The sequence below is a fragment of the Panthera leo genome, chromosome C1, assembly GCF_018350215.1.
Source record: "Panthera leo isolate Ple1 chromosome C1, P.leo_Ple1_pat1.1, whole genome shotgun sequence".
NCBI classification, from domain to species: Eukaryota; Metazoa; Chordata; class Mammalia; order Carnivora; family Felidae; genus Panthera; species Panthera leo.
The window spans coordinates 191,910,043-191,926,433 of NC_056686.1; the positions used below are offsets into that span (position 1 = coordinate 191,910,043).

General features: G+C 37.6%; 1 protein-coding gene across 8 annotated transcripts in view; it reads left to right on the plus strand.

Annotated features, from left to right (window-relative positions):
• Positions 1 to 242: 242 nt before the first annotated feature.
• CREB1 (cAMP responsive element binding protein 1) overlaps positions 243 to 16,391 on the plus strand; it is a 61,120-nt gene continuing 44,971 nt past the window's right edge. For 2 of the 8 annotated variants that reach the window (XR_006205664.1, XM_042949913.1), the window contains exon 1: positions 246 to 481. The gene's annotated coding sequence lies outside the window, so the exon portion shown is untranslated. Of the gene's footprint in view, positions 482 to 13,929; positions 14,138 to 15,905; positions 16,131 to 16,391 lie in introns of those variants that run through there. The other 6 variants (XM_042949915.1, XM_042949914.1, XM_042949917.1 and 3 more) reach the window with 6 other exon arrangements.

The window sequence follows — 16,391 nt, forward strand, 5'->3', positions numbered from 1 at the left end:
CCACATTCACACACACCTTCCTCCGGCAAATTTCCGCCGCCGGGTTTTTATCCGCCAAAACGGCGCGGCGGTACTCAGACCACTCCTCCCTCCGCCCGTCCCTTCCCACCTTCGCCGCCTCCTCCCCACTCCCCGCGGAACGCCTTCGCCTTGGCCGAAGGAGCCCGAAGGCCTTCGGCGAGTTCCGCCTCCAGCGCGGGGGGCGGGGCCGCTCGAGCTCCTCCGGGCCGAGCTCGGCTGTTTCCGTGCGCGGCCGCTGCGCACTCGGCACTGGGCGGCGCTGGCTGGCTCCCTGGCTGCGGCTCCTCAGTCGGCGGCGGCTGCTGCTGCCTGTGGCCCGGGCGGCTGGGAGAAGCGGAGTGTTGGTGAGTGACGCGGCGGAGGTGTAGTTTGACGCGGTGTGTTACGTGGGGGAGAGAATAAAACTCCAGCGAGATCCGGGCCGCGAACGAAAGCAGTGACGGAGGAGCTTGTACCACCGGTAAGAGGAGCAGGAGGAGGAGGCAGGAGCCGGAGAGAGCCGGGGGGACGGAGGGGGGACGGGGAGGCGCCGGACACCCGCGCTCGGGGCCTTCCCCTCGCAGGAGGGGCCGCGGTAAAGATGGAGCCTCCGCCCGAGCCCCACAACATCGCCGCCGCTCGCAGCGAACAAAGAATAATGGCGGCGGACTGGAGCCAGCGGCGGCCGGGGCGGCAGCGACTCTGCCTGCAGCCAGCGGCGGCGCTCATGGCGGGGGGCGGCGGGCGGCGGGCGGGGTGGGAGCCGGCGGCCGGGGGTGTGTGCGGGCGGCCGGCCGCGGCGAGCTGGCGCCCGCGTTCCCGCCGCCGCCGCCGGGCCGGGCCGGGCGCGGAGCCGGGAGCCGGGAGCCCGGAGCCGCCCCGGGGGAGGCCGCCCGCCGCCCGCCCGGCCCGGCCCGCCGCTGCCCCCCGCGCCGCCCGGCCGCTCGCCCGGCCCCCGCCGCCCGCCTCGCCCCCGGCCCGGCCCGATCTGGCCCGGCCGTCCGCCGGGGCAGCGCCGCCGGGGTGCCCGCGGGGGGTGGAGGAGGAAGAAGGCGACAGTTGAGGGCAGAGGAGGTGAAGGTGCCTGCCTTCCCGGTAGCCTCGGTGTCTGCCATGCCCGCTTCGCGAGGGGAAGCGCTGCAACGTCTGACCTACTCTTCTCTCCACTCTCTTTGTGCAATAAAGTTCGAAACCAAAGGTTTCCTCTCGTTCTGTATTTTATTCATGCCCTTTTCCCCCGCTCCCACCCCATTGGGGACATACTGTTTTCTGTTCTTTTCTGCTTAGTTGAGATGGTGAGAGCCGTGCTTTTTAATATAATTTTTGACTCTTTTCCCTCGCTCTTTTTTTTTTTTTTTTTTTTAAGGCAGTAGTCATGGAAATGCATTCTTTCGGGGAGGAAGGGGGGGGCTAAGAAAAACATATTTGTAAAACTTTTTAAAAAACTGTTGGGATCCTGTAAAAGGGAAGCTGCTGTTTGAAAACAGTTTCGGTTTTAACCCTTTTCAAAAAGGTAATAATCACTTGAGATCTATCATTCTGAAGCACTTCGTTGAAACGAATATTAGGCGATTCACTTTTGTTTTACATCAATTTTTTATATTTTGGGGGCCAACAATGCCAACCGAGTTTTGGTCCTCCGGATCTCCCACCCCCAACCAAGCTTCCCACATGTCTCTGTCTAAACTTAAGTAAGAGATTAATACTAAATCTAAAAATAAGCATTTAGAAGTGTCCAGTGTTTGCTTCCCATGCAGTAAGTAACCCTTGCAGGAGACGGACAATAGTTGAAGCCACAAGGCTTGTTTTTTCTTTGCCTGTTGGTAAAAAGAACCGCAGAAAAGTCGTTGACACGTTAAAGATTAAAAGACAGTTTTTAAGGGACCTGGAATATGACCTGTTTAAGTTTGTCATACCTTCCTAAGAAGTTGGAATTTCATCCTAGACTTCGTTTGCATCAGTTCTGCCTTTAAAGGTTTGGTTTAAAAGATAACTTCGGTTGCCAGCTCTTGAAATCTTTTTGCACTCACGGCTCATTTCCTGATTTAAAAGTAAAGCCAAAACGGTTATTTTAGGTGATACAAAAAATGAACACGTTATTTGTTTTGAAAATACTTACTGTCATAGTGTGATAGCATTGTGATGGATACTACAAGGTTTCTTGTTCAGAATAAATACTGATTGGTAATAGAAGCACTGTCTTTTGATTTTTTTCTGTATCCAAGTCACTTTTCCAAAACCTACTTTATCCTAGTGCAAGTCTTAAAAAAAAAAAAAAAAAAAACCTTAGAAATTTATCATTGCTGGGAAACTTCATTAAGATGCAGTAAAGAGTTTACATAAGGATTGGGAAGATGATCTTACTTCCAAACACTGAAGAAATTATAGTATTGATGATGCGATAGTTTGCTGTGTGTCCTGAAGATTTTCTGCAAGCCAGCATCAGTTGAGTAGACTATTTGTCCCTTACAGAGAATGTGTGACAATGACTCTTTGTGAATTAAAAAAAAAAAAAAAAAAAAGTGTCCTGATGGATTTTTTTTCCTCTCGTATCCAGAAGATCTTTTACGTTTTGTTTTATTTACAGATTGATAGTCTGCAATTCTTAGCAATTCCAAGTGGAACTTTTCAAACTTTTATATTCATTAATATTTGAATGTTCACTTGGAGCATGGCCATAAGTTATACTTATGTCACTTCCCAGGTCAGTAGAAATTACAGTTAAATATGCTTGCGCCTTTTTTTTTTATTGGACACATGTATTCAGAAAGCAAATGAATCTTTGACTGAGACAGACTGAAAAATGTTAAAAGGACACTTAAAACCGGTGTTACCCCTTTTTGAATGACTTTTTTTTTCTCACCTGAGAGCCTAAGGAAACTTAGAAACCCAATCCATAAAATGGTACCTTCCTTTTCCTGCTTTTTGACATTCATTTTCTTGATTGTATCTAATTAACAGCATTTTTCATTTTTGTAGAGAAGTAGCTTTACGTTAGCTCTCATCCTAAGACATTGGGTTTTGTTTTTTGGATATCATATGGTCATAGTAAAGCCAAGTATGTATTCCCTACTTCACCTCATTTAAAAAATCTTTTCCTGTTTTTCCACAGTACAGAAAATTGTATCTTAATGCTTACAATGTATCACTAAAATTTATAATTTCACTTACTCCATAAAGTAACTTGTAGAGACGGTTATAAAGACTTGTTTACAGCAGCCTGTGGCAGAGTCTTACGAACGTGTATTCCTGGATGTACAGTGTCACTTTCCTGATGGCTGCAGAGCTCAAATCTGAATTTAAGAACAGCAAATGGAAAAAAATGCAAGGATTTCTTTTTTCTTAGTCCTGTGTGAACTCATCTCTGCTACAGAATCACTTGAGGCAATAGTTCATGGTAATTCAAATATTTGGTTAGCATTTACTGTGACAATGTAGTTAGTGGAAAGAGCACGGGGTTTGGACTCACAGGCCTGGGTTTCATTCCTGCTGTTGCCACCGCTGTCATGTGCCCACCCTCAGGAAATTTTGTGACCTACGGAAGTGCCTTAATCTTTCTCAACCTTAGTTTCCTTACCTGTTAAATTAGAATACCGCCCAATTTATAGGGCTGTGAGATAATTATAAAGTACCTCCTTAGGGACTCAATTAATGATAGCTATTCATTTTTAAGCTTTATTTTAACTTCCTAGCTATGGGACCTTCAGATTTCTTCATTCCTCAGTTTCCTTCGTCATAAATCTACTCTATCTACCTCATAGAAATGGAGATATTATATAAGTTAATACATATTAAATATCAGGCACTTCACAAGTGCTCATCAAATATTGCCTAAAATATTAAAAATTATTCAGTAGTAGTAGTAGTAGTATGTTTAGTCCACTGGGCCGAAAGCTACAGAGACTCCAGAGATGGATTACACTGTTTTATCTCGATCCTCAGGAAACTTTGGGGGACATGACGACTAATAAGGCAGAATGTATGTATTTATATTTTCAATTTAATTTTTTTAGTAATTCATTCAGGTAGTCCATGATTCACCATAAAATGTAATACAGCAGGTGGTCATGTGATACACCCTCACTCTCATCCCCATTGCTCAAGTGTTACCAATTTGTCCTTGTAGCTAATTCTATCCATGTAAAGGCAAATATTGTATGTACTCCCCGCCCTGTGTTGCACATTGTTTTTCTTTTTACAAATGGTATTATATACTAAATACACTATCCTGTATCTTGCTGTCTTTCACCTAATACAGCTGAGTAATTGTTTTATTTCAGTATATTAAGGGCTTCATTTTTTTTTTTTTTTTTAATGAGACAGTTCATCGTATGGATGTGCCTGTGTTTATTAACTGGTTAGTGAGCTGGTTTTATTTTTGGGTCTTGTATGACCTTTTAAACTAAGGGAATCTGTCATTATGCCTTTATTTTTTTAAATGAAAGACATTTCTTTTGAATAAGAAATACCAGTTTCTGACAGGAAGTGGCTATTTGAACTGTCTTACTACCTTTTTAGCTCCAGTTTTTAAAAGTTTTAGTGAAGTGATCCAGATGTGCATGAAAAGGCAAGTAAGGTGGGTAAGAGTTAACTCACAAAATGAGTTTAGTCTGAATGTAACTCTTTTGTTGAGATTCTTACACCCTGAACAGACTACTACTATTATTGCACCAAAAAAGTGTCTATAGTTTTTTCTCTAAATGAGAGAGAACACCTCAAGTACTTTTTTTTTTCCCACTTAAGCAGACTGTTCTCATGCGATATTACTACCTCCTAATGCTGATTGGAGTACTAGCTTTGTCCCTGTGGCATTTTGTTTTCACATTAATTTTTTCTTTGATGATTTTCTAGTATTTCTTAGTGTAATTATCAGTGAGTTTTATATTTTATACCTAATTAAGTAGCAATAAATATAGCTAATATATAAATAGAAAGAATGCTTGTCTATATGCTTGTCTACTTAGACTTTACTGCTTACATGGTGTGTGTGTGTGTGTGTGTGTGTGTAAGTAAGTCCTTGGTCATCCAGTTGGACCAAGTAATACTCATTTCAGCTAGAACACAAAACAGGTTTCAGTACCTCTCTTTTTCTTTTTTTTGGCTCTTCTAGGTAGCATTTAACTATTTGGTACGTTTTACATGCTGTTAGTGTATTTATCTTTAAAATACACATGCTGTAAGTATTTTAAGTTGATTAAACTTAGAAAGAAAATGATAACTAATAATCCTGCAGCAGGGACACACTTAAGGCCCTTATCTTTCAAAAAACAAGTCATTAAATGAAGCTGTTGTGGTGTATCTCATTTTTTGTTTGCTCACATTGCCAGTTACTTGAGCTGAAGTTCTTAGTGTAAGAATATTGCCTTACTATTATTTTGAGGATTTACTAGTATTTCATGTTAAGTACTAATATTTTCTGTTTTTACCTGCTCAGTTAGTAAAAACACTAATCTTTACAGGTTTGGGGAGTTGGAGGTAGATTAGTGAAATCTGCAAAGGCAGAAAATTTTCCTTCTGGAACACATCTGTGGGCGACAGGGAATTAAATGATTTCTCACAGTATGCTGAAATCAGTAAATTGCCTTTTGTGGTAGAAGTAAAGATCATGAACTAAATGGACAAACTGATAATGTGAAATTGACTGTTTTCTGCTGCCAGTTTTACGTGTCATGGTTTAAGAGGTGAACCCTGGTCAACTTTCTGAATCCGTAAGAAGAAAAGATGGTTTCAGTCTTATTCTGTACCATAATATCTGTAAATGTAGGTTTTGAGACATGTTTGTAACTTGGATAAAGAGTAGCCATTGGATTTTCTTCACATTCAGAATGCTTCTCCCCCCTAACGTATACATACTCCTCTTTGTTTTGTTTTGCATTCTTAGCTCTGCCAGATGTGGCCTCATAAAGATAAGTTATGTTATATTTTACCTAGAGTTTTACTCACCTGTTTTCTAGTTTATCAGAAAGAAGAGGGGGAAAAAGGTTAGTCATTCATATTCTGGTATGTATTCCTATAGATAAGTAGAAGACAGTATTTTACATCTCCAGTGATGAAAAATTACCTTCAATATATATTTAATCAGTTCTTGGGGCTAGCTCATGAATTTCAATTTAAAAAAAGTAGTACTTCTTGATAAACTTTTAAATGTCTGAGTTGCTTTTTCTTATGCTGGGGTAAAAGTAAAAAAGGAGTTTACCACGAATGTGATGGGCTGTCTGAACAAAGATGAAAAGCATTTATCAGTTTTCTTTCTGTTGTTGGATTAATCTAGGATCTCTGAATAATCTAACAAAGAGCAAGATTGGGAGAGTAAAAGGTCTGAGGGATCATTGGTGAGTTTCTTGCCTCAAGGGGAGAAGTAAAGACTGACCTTTTGTTGTAGAAGAGAGAATCCAGTAGGAAGTTAAAATTGATAATGATGTTGGTGTAGGAGTAGAGGGTAGGTCTGAAAGTTGACTTACACCAATGGTAATAGGAAATTTCTTTCCGAAAGGTTAGTGAATCTTCTCTGAAACTGAGATTGCTTTCTTCAACTTTAAGAGTATATCTAATGAGCTGGTTATCTGTGTGAGTTTCTGGTTATGATTTTATGACCATATAAATGTAACTAAAAATGTTTGTAATTCAGCCAAAGCTGAGTAACCATTATTTCTGAGGGTCATTATCCCTATTTGTGTAGATGATTGGCAATAGGAGACTGAGAAATATCACTGAAGTGAAAATTATTGCTTGTTCCGAACTATTTGTATTCTTAAAGGGGTATCATTTCTTTAAAAGTTATCAGTAGCAGCTTTGTTTGCTGTGACGAATAATAATGATGCTTTGGTTTTACTTACTGTCGTTTATCAGCCTAGTCATTTATTCAGTGAACATTTATTGACCATTGACTTTAAAGTGAGTGAAATAATCATAGGAAGATTTATTCAGTTAAGTATTTTTGTAGATGTTAAATGAAGCGTCATGCTAGTTGCTGTAAACAGTAAAGCTGGAGAACCTTCAGGAACCTACAGTATAGTAGAAATGACAAAAATCATGTAAGAAAGAAGGATTTATACATGACAGAATATCAATTTTTCACTACTGTCTTGAAGGGCTATACAGTTTAGAAGAGAAAGAGTTTGGTGAGGAAAAGTTTTATGAGAAAGACAGAATTTAAACTGAATACTGAAGAACTTGGATAGGTAGCATTGAAAGGCAATGTGTTCTAGGCAGTGGTAAGGACAACCAAAATGAAGACATGGAAGTAGAATGAGGTATAAATCAAGAAATAACAACTTTGAATGAAACATTTTAATTTGAAGCACTATATTTGAGAATTATTTCTAATGAAGAATTTATTATGATGCTTGTATGAGTATAGTGTATTACTCATAATACTCTACCATATTGGGGGAATTCACGCTTAACAAACTTTTACCATTAAGGGAGGGAGTAACTCCTTCATTTTTTGCAGATGACTAAACTGAGCTCTGGAGAACTTAAATGATTTATTTGCTGGAAGAGCCTTTTCTCTGAGCAAGAAATAACAGTAAAGCATAGGCTTCATCACTTTTTTGTAGCATTGTCTTTTTGTGATGAAAGTTTTCACGTTTCTAGCTTTATTAATGATCTAGAATTTTTGTTTTTAAATGATAGTACTATATAGTAGTTGTATAAATAGGTATATAAAAGTTCACTTGGAGGAAATATTCTAGCCAAGGTATTAAAAAAATATACTGGTTTCATTATCTTACTAATTAGATCTACATCAGTAGAAAGACATGATTTGTTTTTTTCCATAATTTGTTGTATTTCTGTCATTTCAAACTGGAAGTTTATGGTTTTAAATCATTGTTATTAAATATTTTTTGGAGGGAATTTATAGGCAAACTGGTCATAACGATTAGTTTATAATTGCCAAGCCCTTTTGTATATAACACATATTTTATCTGTTATTAGCTTGTAAGCGCTTTGAGAGAAAGTTTCTTGTCTGTTTTAAACTGTAGTCCCCATAGTTTTTGGTGGAACACTTCTTATGTAATAGGCACAGAAAACGTATTTGTTTAATGAATGATTCCCTCTTGGGATGGTCACAGCTTTGAAAGGCAGGATTAAAAACAGTTCCTGTAGAGTTGCACAGATTAAAGGAAGCAGACATACATGCTTTAGATAATTAAAACTTACTGAAGTTAAAGATTTATTTTTTTAAAGCCAAGGAAATTATGCTCATTTTCCCATAGCTTAAAAAGTTTTTCCACTTTGAGTTTTCATTAACCTCTGATGCCTTACTAATACTTTTTGCCTCTGAGACTTGAGAAATGGCATAAGATTGTATAAATCAAAACGACCTTACCAGAAATCACTACCAGGTCAGTAAAAAATAAATAAGTAAAATAAAATAAGTAAGCTTTATAAAAAGGGGCTCCTGGGTGGCTCAGTCGGTTGAGCGTCTGACTCTTGGTTTTGGCTTAGGTCATGATCTTGCGGTTCATGAGTTCAAGCCCCTTGAGCCCTGCTTGGGATTCTCTCTCTCTCTCTCTCTCTCTCTCTCTCTCTCTCTCTCTCTCCTCCCTCCCTCCCTCCCTCCCTCCCTCCCTCCCTCTCCCTCTTTCTCCCTCTCTCCTGTTCCCTCACTCATGCTGTGTCTCTCTAAATAAATAAACTTAAAATAATACATCTACCTGAAAGATTGGACTTCATGTTGATTCTTTTAGGAGTAAAAATAAAGATACATAAAATTGAAGTGAATCTTTAAGTAAAACTTTGCTGTTGTCTGTTTGTAATTTATCAGCTTTGTAGCTTAACCATGGCTAATGTTTATTATTATTTTTTTAAGTTTTTGAGAGAGAGAGCATGAGCACGTGAGCCGGCAGGGGTGGACAGAGGATCCGAAGCAGGCTCTGTGCTGACAGCAGAGAGCCCAGTGTGGGGCTCGAAATCACAAAGCTGCAGTCGGCCACCCAAATGACTGAGCCACCCAGGCGCCCCAACCATGGCTAATTTTTCAGTGTAGTCCAGTATGTCCTTGGTCCCTTAGGTGCCAGGCTTTTTCTAGTGAGCAAAACATAATAAAAATGCTTAGCACGTGGCTTAATTGTTCATGCAGTTCCATTGCCAAATATACAAAGAATTCTTCACATTTTCTAATATTGGAGGCTGTGTGGTACAGCCCTGCACAGTCTTGCAGATTCCTTGCAAATCTCTCAACATGTCTAGTTCTCCATCTGTGAAGTCAGAACTAAAAGCAGGATTCCTGTCTTATGACTTCTCCTGTAACATGTGCCGTCTCACTTCAGGAAAAGTGAATTTTCACTCTTCCGTGTCTAATTTGTAAATAATTCACCAAGAATAGCATTTCAAAATTTAGTTCAAAACAGAGCTGTCAAAATAATAAATGTTTAACTTTATAAACACACTTGGATATTCATTTTCCATTTGAATGTAGTGATTTTCACATAGTCTCTCAGGTTTTATTGAGTAAATGAAGTAGTAGGCTTTAAATATTTAACTTCAGAGCATAACTTTTGTGGGTCCTTACAGTTTTAGCATTGAGCTAGTTTATGAATCAACTTAAAATTTTAAGAGTTTCACTCTTTAGTCAACACAGAAATTGCTTTTCTAAAAGTAACTGCATGTAGGTGGTGTGTAATCCTTTTATCCTTAAGTCCTTTAAAAAAAATTCAGCTCCAAAACATCCATTTAGTGGAACTTCATATGTAGAAGTTTATATAGGCTCACTTCTTTGAAATGCTTAGGTGTAAAAAGCTGTAAACAGTATTGCATGGGAAAGAAAGGAGAATGGGAAGTAATGGGATAAAATGTTATCTAAAATAATGCACAGTCATGGTTGCTTCCTTGCTAAGCAACACTGTTTGTCTCTTGGTGACCAGATACATGAAGGCTTGTTTGAGAGCCATAAGTAGTCTTACGTGAAGGCAAGCGAGGCAAATACATTTTGCCAATACTTAAAAAATAATGACTTTGGTTTGAGAAAACACTAAAGCTTTTCTGTTGAAAGGTACTATAGAATTAGTCCTAGGAAGGCTGTCATCGTGCAGTGCATTTCTATAAATCATGTAACATTTTTCTAATTCACCGTGGTAAGTACTTTGAGAACAGTGTCTTTCTTGTAGCACATGCTACACATTTAAAAATGACTTTAAAAATAGCATCCAAATACTGTGGTAATTATGAAACTGCAATAAATAATAAAATATAAATATTTAACTTTTTAAAGCAGTTTCTCTGAGTTGAGTCCAATAAATAAGTTAATTTTATTAAATAAAATTGAAAAGATTTCCCTTTCCTGTATGCTGCCTTCGTTTTTCGGTAGTGGTGGTTGGGTTATACTGATATTTACTACTGATAAAAAGAAATTATAAAAATATATAAGCAATCTTTAGGCTTTTATTTTTGTATTAAAAATGTTTAAAATTCATTGAGTTCAAATCACACAGAATTAACTTCATGTACAACTTCTTGCCTTCCTCTAATATCTGGACTAGAGGCAGATTTATTCTCCCAATTAAGGAAGAAAGACCTTGGTAGGAGCACAGAGTAAACTGTTTCTGAAAACTGTGTTAGAATTTACTTAACTTGATAAAGACACCAATTTATTTTAGTTTGTCACATTTCCCATTCATACTCTTTTTCAAAAAATGTATAATTTCATTTTGTTAGGGTGTGATTATTCTAATAAAATTTTACAGTTGAAGTTGGTACCTGTTGAGGGGGGGGTATGTGTGTAGGTACGTATATACCTATATAATACCTATAATGTGTATATATACGTATATACGCATTATGTATACACATACAGCATTTGAATATGCTGTTTTCCTCTCTGGTTTTAGTGAAGATATGCTATTTTTAATACCAAACGACCATTTACTACTAGCATCAGAAACCTGAAGCATTGCTAAATTTCCAGTATTGATTGCATACATCTCCATTCCACTAGATTGAGCATATTAAAGAGTGACATGACAAGTACTTCAAAGTTAACAATCCCCAAAAAATGTACGGGGAAAAAAAATAGAAAAAACGGCAGTACAGCATAGTTATTGACTGTTGGAAAGCCGAAGTCTTGTGTAGCACCTGAACATTTCATTACTTTCTTTAGTAAATTAATCATAACACTTTAGAGAATTAATCAAGACATGCTGGAGTTGTTAAGAATGTGTTAGAATGCTTTTTAAATAGTCATAATATCCTAAAAACGAAATAAGAGGTACAAAACATGTAGAGAGTATTCAGTATCGCCATAGATGTTTCTACTTACACTTCTGCAAAATATTTCTAGTAATATATTTGACTATGACAACAAAATAATCATATAGTTTTTTGGTTTTTTTTTTTTTTAACGTTCATTTATTATTGAGAGAGAGACAGAGAATGAGCTTGGGAGGGGCAGAGAGAGAAGGAGACACAGAATCTGAAGCGGGCTCCAGGCTCCAAGCTGTTAGCACAGAGCCCAAAGCGGGGCTGGAACTCACAAACCACAAGATCATGACCTGAGCTGAAGTGGGACGCTCAACCTACTGAACCACCCAGGCGCCCCAAAATAATCATATAGTTTTAAAATCATGTGCCCAAATGTACCTTTTACACATCAAGGAGGTTACCCTGGAGACTTTAGAGTTGTGCTTTCCTTAAATCCCTGGGCTTTGAGGTTAGGAGGCATCAGCCACTTGTTAGGGTAAGGGTGAGGTTTTTTTCTCATTTATAATTAAGGTCATTTGCATTTAAAAAAATCACAGCATGTAATCTTATGTTCCATTAGTTATGGCCGCGTTATTCATAAATCAAAATCCTGGATTAAATTGGTCATAGACTTAAGGAATTAAAAAGTAAACTAGATTGTGGAGGAGATGGGTTTATTTTTTATAAAGTTGAACCTGAATAGAATGTTTAGGATTGTAAGGACTGGGGCACTTCTTGAAGGTCAAAATATTTTGGGAAGCAGAACAAGCTAAAATCTGCAGCATTCATTCCTTTTGTAATGACTTTTCAGCAAAAGTGACAGTATGAACTTGCTTTCTTGTTTGCTGAGCTTTGCTTAAGTTGGCAGAGGCACATAGATATGAACATAGTGCTGCCAGAAATCTGTCCCTGATTCAGTATAGTTCTGTAGAGGTGCTAAGTACGTGAATTAATTAATTAATTTTCATTAAAACTCATTTATTACCAAATTTCAGTTTCAGGTAATTCCCATAATATTGATTCCTATGACAGTTATTTAGAAGGTAATTCCTGACAAGTTCAGACAATTTGATTTAAAAAATTACCACTAATGTATACATGATATACTGGGTCTAGCTAATCTGAGTGAATTAAATGCTGCTTTATTAATGACGTTTTCACTGGTCAGCTTTTAGAATCTTGGAAATCCCTGCAACTTCCTTCTCAGCTTTATTTTTTTTTTTTTAAATTTTTTTTTCAACGTTTTTTATTTATTTTTGGGACAGAGAGAGACAGAGCATGAACGGGGGAGGGTCAGAGAGAGAGGGAGACACAGAATCGGAAACAGGCTCCAGGCTCCGAGCCATCAGCCCAGAGCCTGACGCGGGGCTCGAACTCAAGGACCGCGAGATCATCGCGGGGCTCGAACTCACGGACCACGAGATCGTGACCTGGCTGAAGTCGGACGCTTAACCGACTGCGCCACCCAGGCGCCCCTCAGCTTTATTTTTTATACACTACCTCTCACCATCTGATTTATTATACATTTTACTTACCTTCTCTCCCTGCTCCCACACACTAGAATGTAAGTTCCACAAAAGGAAAGTGTTTTTAAAAATTTGTGTATTTCTTTTTCCCGAGTGATTTGACCGTGCCTGGCATGTAAGTGTTCAGGTCTGATACCCTAATAAAAGTATAACGTATATAATGTAAGTTGTGAAAATTGGAGATGTTGTTGGTTTTATTTAGTTACTTGTGGTGAATTCTCTCAGGATATATTGCTATATAGAGTAGAAGTGAAATTCATTGCAATATAGAAATTCTAAACCCAGTAACTTTAAAGAGACATCATTCTCAATTCTCATTTTGTCCTAGTAGGAGATTGCTGATAGCTTTAGAGTGACTATTCTGTTATCATTTGCCTTCTCTCCTTGCTTCTGTACAGAATCTGACCCCAGCCACTGATTCACTCATTTCTCTAAAAGCATACTATAATGTCAGCCTTGGCTCATACCATTTTTCTTACCAGAAAAGTTACCCTCCTTCCTCACATTTTTGAATTCTGTGTCCATCCTCAGTGCTGCTTTGGAGTTCCCCCACTCTCTTGACTATTGCAGAACATTTTCCTTTCCTTTAAATGTCATGGAAGCACTCATTTGACGCTTTACTGGGATGTTTTTCTAAACTACATTGTGAAGTTTTCAGTATCTACTGTCTTTACCATGTAAAGGGTACAAAGTGATACCATCTTAGATAAATTTCTTGAAGCTTTCTAAGATGGAAAGGAAAAACTTCTTTATCCTCTTTGAGAATTAAGAAAGGGGACTATAAAACTATTTAATAACTATTTAGTTGATAGCTAACAATAAATGTGACCAGAGCAATGTAATGATAAAAGAAACGCTGTCCAACATTGAAAGAGAATCTTTGTTGACTAGTAGTCTGGTCTCGTAGCATTTTTTTTTTTTTTTTTTTTTTTAAGTACTGCTAATTATCTCAAGTTGTATTGCATTCTCATGATTTTATAAATCAGTAAGTGGTAATAGCCCTGTACTAATCCAAGATCAAGAGGCAGGCTAGGTGACCTATTCCTAGTGAGCTGTCTTCTTTTACTGTGTAAATATTATTATATAGTAAAAGGAAATACTTCATTTATATTAAGTGGCCTGCATAATTACGTGTGTGTACATGTATCTTGTGTCATTTCTCAGGGTCAGAGCATTTAAAATTGAAAGAATTCTTTTTAATTCATCTTCCTTGTTTTCATAGATGAGGAAACTGAAAATCAAAAAGTTTAATTTTTCCAGTGACTGCTTGGTGACAGATCCAGCTTCCCACCAAGTGTTAGGTTCCCTCTCCCCACTACTCACAGCCGCATTGTTTATTTCTCTGAACATTGGGTGAATAATGCAAAGAATCACTTCACTTTATTTTTCATAATGAGAGGCAGAACTCTAGAAGACATTATAGCAAAATGGTATGTATCCTTGTGAATTGGCTTAAATATTTTTGATTCTTTTAGGCATGATACTGTTTTGAAATTTGTTATAAACTTAGGGTTTCCAAAGGATTATATTAATTTTTAGGGAAAAATCAGGAAAATCTCCAAATTTTAAATATCAGTAACCCAGAGTTTTATAATTGTGAGAGTATTGGAAGAAGAACCCCCAGACTGTCAAGCTGATACTACATTTTCAGTGATATCTGAGATCCATTCTGTTACTGATGTTCCAGGCCCAGTATTTATACAACATTCTCTCTGAGCTTATATGTACCTAATATTTTACTTATTTCATAGCAGTATTCAGTCGTTCTTAATTTTTGTATTCCTGAAAAGCATTCATTTGTGTAATGAATTAAGAATCTCCTTTCTTCAAACGACTTTGGACACCCACATATTGGCTGTAGTCATTGATCCTGTGTCTGCATACTGCACTTCTGGCTAGACTGCTCCTGGGATGTTAGCAAAATTGAAGATTGTACATATGATACTCTAACATCTCTTCTCTCTCCACCTGAAGATACAAACAAAAAAGAGCAAAAGTTTTCAGAGTCCAGAAAGAATGCACCAACTTTAAGTGTCAGTTTAGTCTAGTTGAGAGACTGCTATTTCAGTACCTTGATGGTAAAATAGTGTCTGATTCAGTTCAGTCAGTGAGTTTCTAATCCGAAACAAATTGTTATTACTTAAACAATTCTCACTTACACTTTGAGAAAAGCACATTGAGAATTTTCTGATGAAAGACAGTATTTGTGCTGTTGCTTGAGATGTTGATACCTCCTTAAGCTAAGAGTTATAAACATTAAGAAGGCTGTCCCCATATCTGAAAAAGATTGGTAGTCTTCCTGGATGAAAGAAATGAAAATAAAACAGTGGCAGTTTAGATGAGAGAATCCTACCTGTTGAAAATATTACACTTTTTGTTTTTGTTTTTTAAGAATATTACCTAGTTGGGAAGGGAAGAAGGATGAAAGTCCCATTCTTATTTTGAATGTGTCCTTGTAGCTATAATCATTGATGTTAACTAGTGGTTTTGTTTATTATAATATATTTTCTTTTCTGCAACAAAAAGTTATAAAGATGTTCTATACCTCAAATGTCAGAAAAAAATTAAGTAGTCCTGATGTTGTATAGTGGGGGGAAAAAAAAGATACATGATCCGTACCTTAGATTGCTTTTAATCAAATGGGGGATTGAAACTATATAGATGACAGCACAGGTTTAAAAAAAAAAATGTGGCCTGGAATAAAGTTTTTTAAAAATGGTTGGTGTATACTCTGTCTACAAAGGAGGTATGATGATAAAGTTATATTTATCTTTATTCGCATTAAAATGATGACATGGGGGAGAAGACGGAGAAAAATTTATGGATTTCTGCCCATACTTAGCTTGACTGAGTTCAATCTTGTCCTCAAATGGATTCACTTGCATGCTATTGCGATTAGGTGGTTTTCACATGCTATTTTCTTGCTGACCAAAAGTATGGACAACATTTAGGGTACAGAAACCATTTTGTTGTTGATGTTGCCTTGTTGTTAATGTCTTTCTTAATTTTTTTAGTTTAAAAGAGCACAGACTGTAAGTATATAACTCAGTTATCACAAGTGATCATAAAGTTACTTGATAATTTTTAAGAATAGTATTTCTGCTGTTTAGAAATATGGGGTAAGCAATTGAGGCAGGATTTAATAAAAATGGTAATTTCATATAAAAATATCTGAGATTAAAAATTTTTTTTCAACAGGTATCTCAAAATCATGATTGAAATACGGTTTTTTGGTTCATAGTTTTCAAAATGTTGTTCATGACTTCTGGAATTAAAATCTTTTAAATTGTACAAGTAATTCTGAAGTGATGCTGATGGGAAGAAAACAAAATGCTAAACTATGTAAAAAGTACAAGGTGAAAGTCGTCATCCTATCCAGTTCCACCACATCTTCCTCTGTCCAGAGCCACCGCTTACAGTTTAGTATGTAACTTCCCATACTTGTTTGATGCCTACATACAGCGTGTTTTACACAGTGTGACTTGTTTTTTTACATAAGTGGAATTCTCCTTTACGGTGTGTTCTGTGACTTGCGCTTCCACTCAGCCTTGGAAAGCTTTATCTGTCGTTATAGTACAGACTCCTTTTTCATTGTTGTAATTTCTTTAATGGTCCTTCTGATAATGGATACTTGTTTCCAGTTTTTCACTGTTACAAAAAATACTACAGTGAATATTCTCGAGC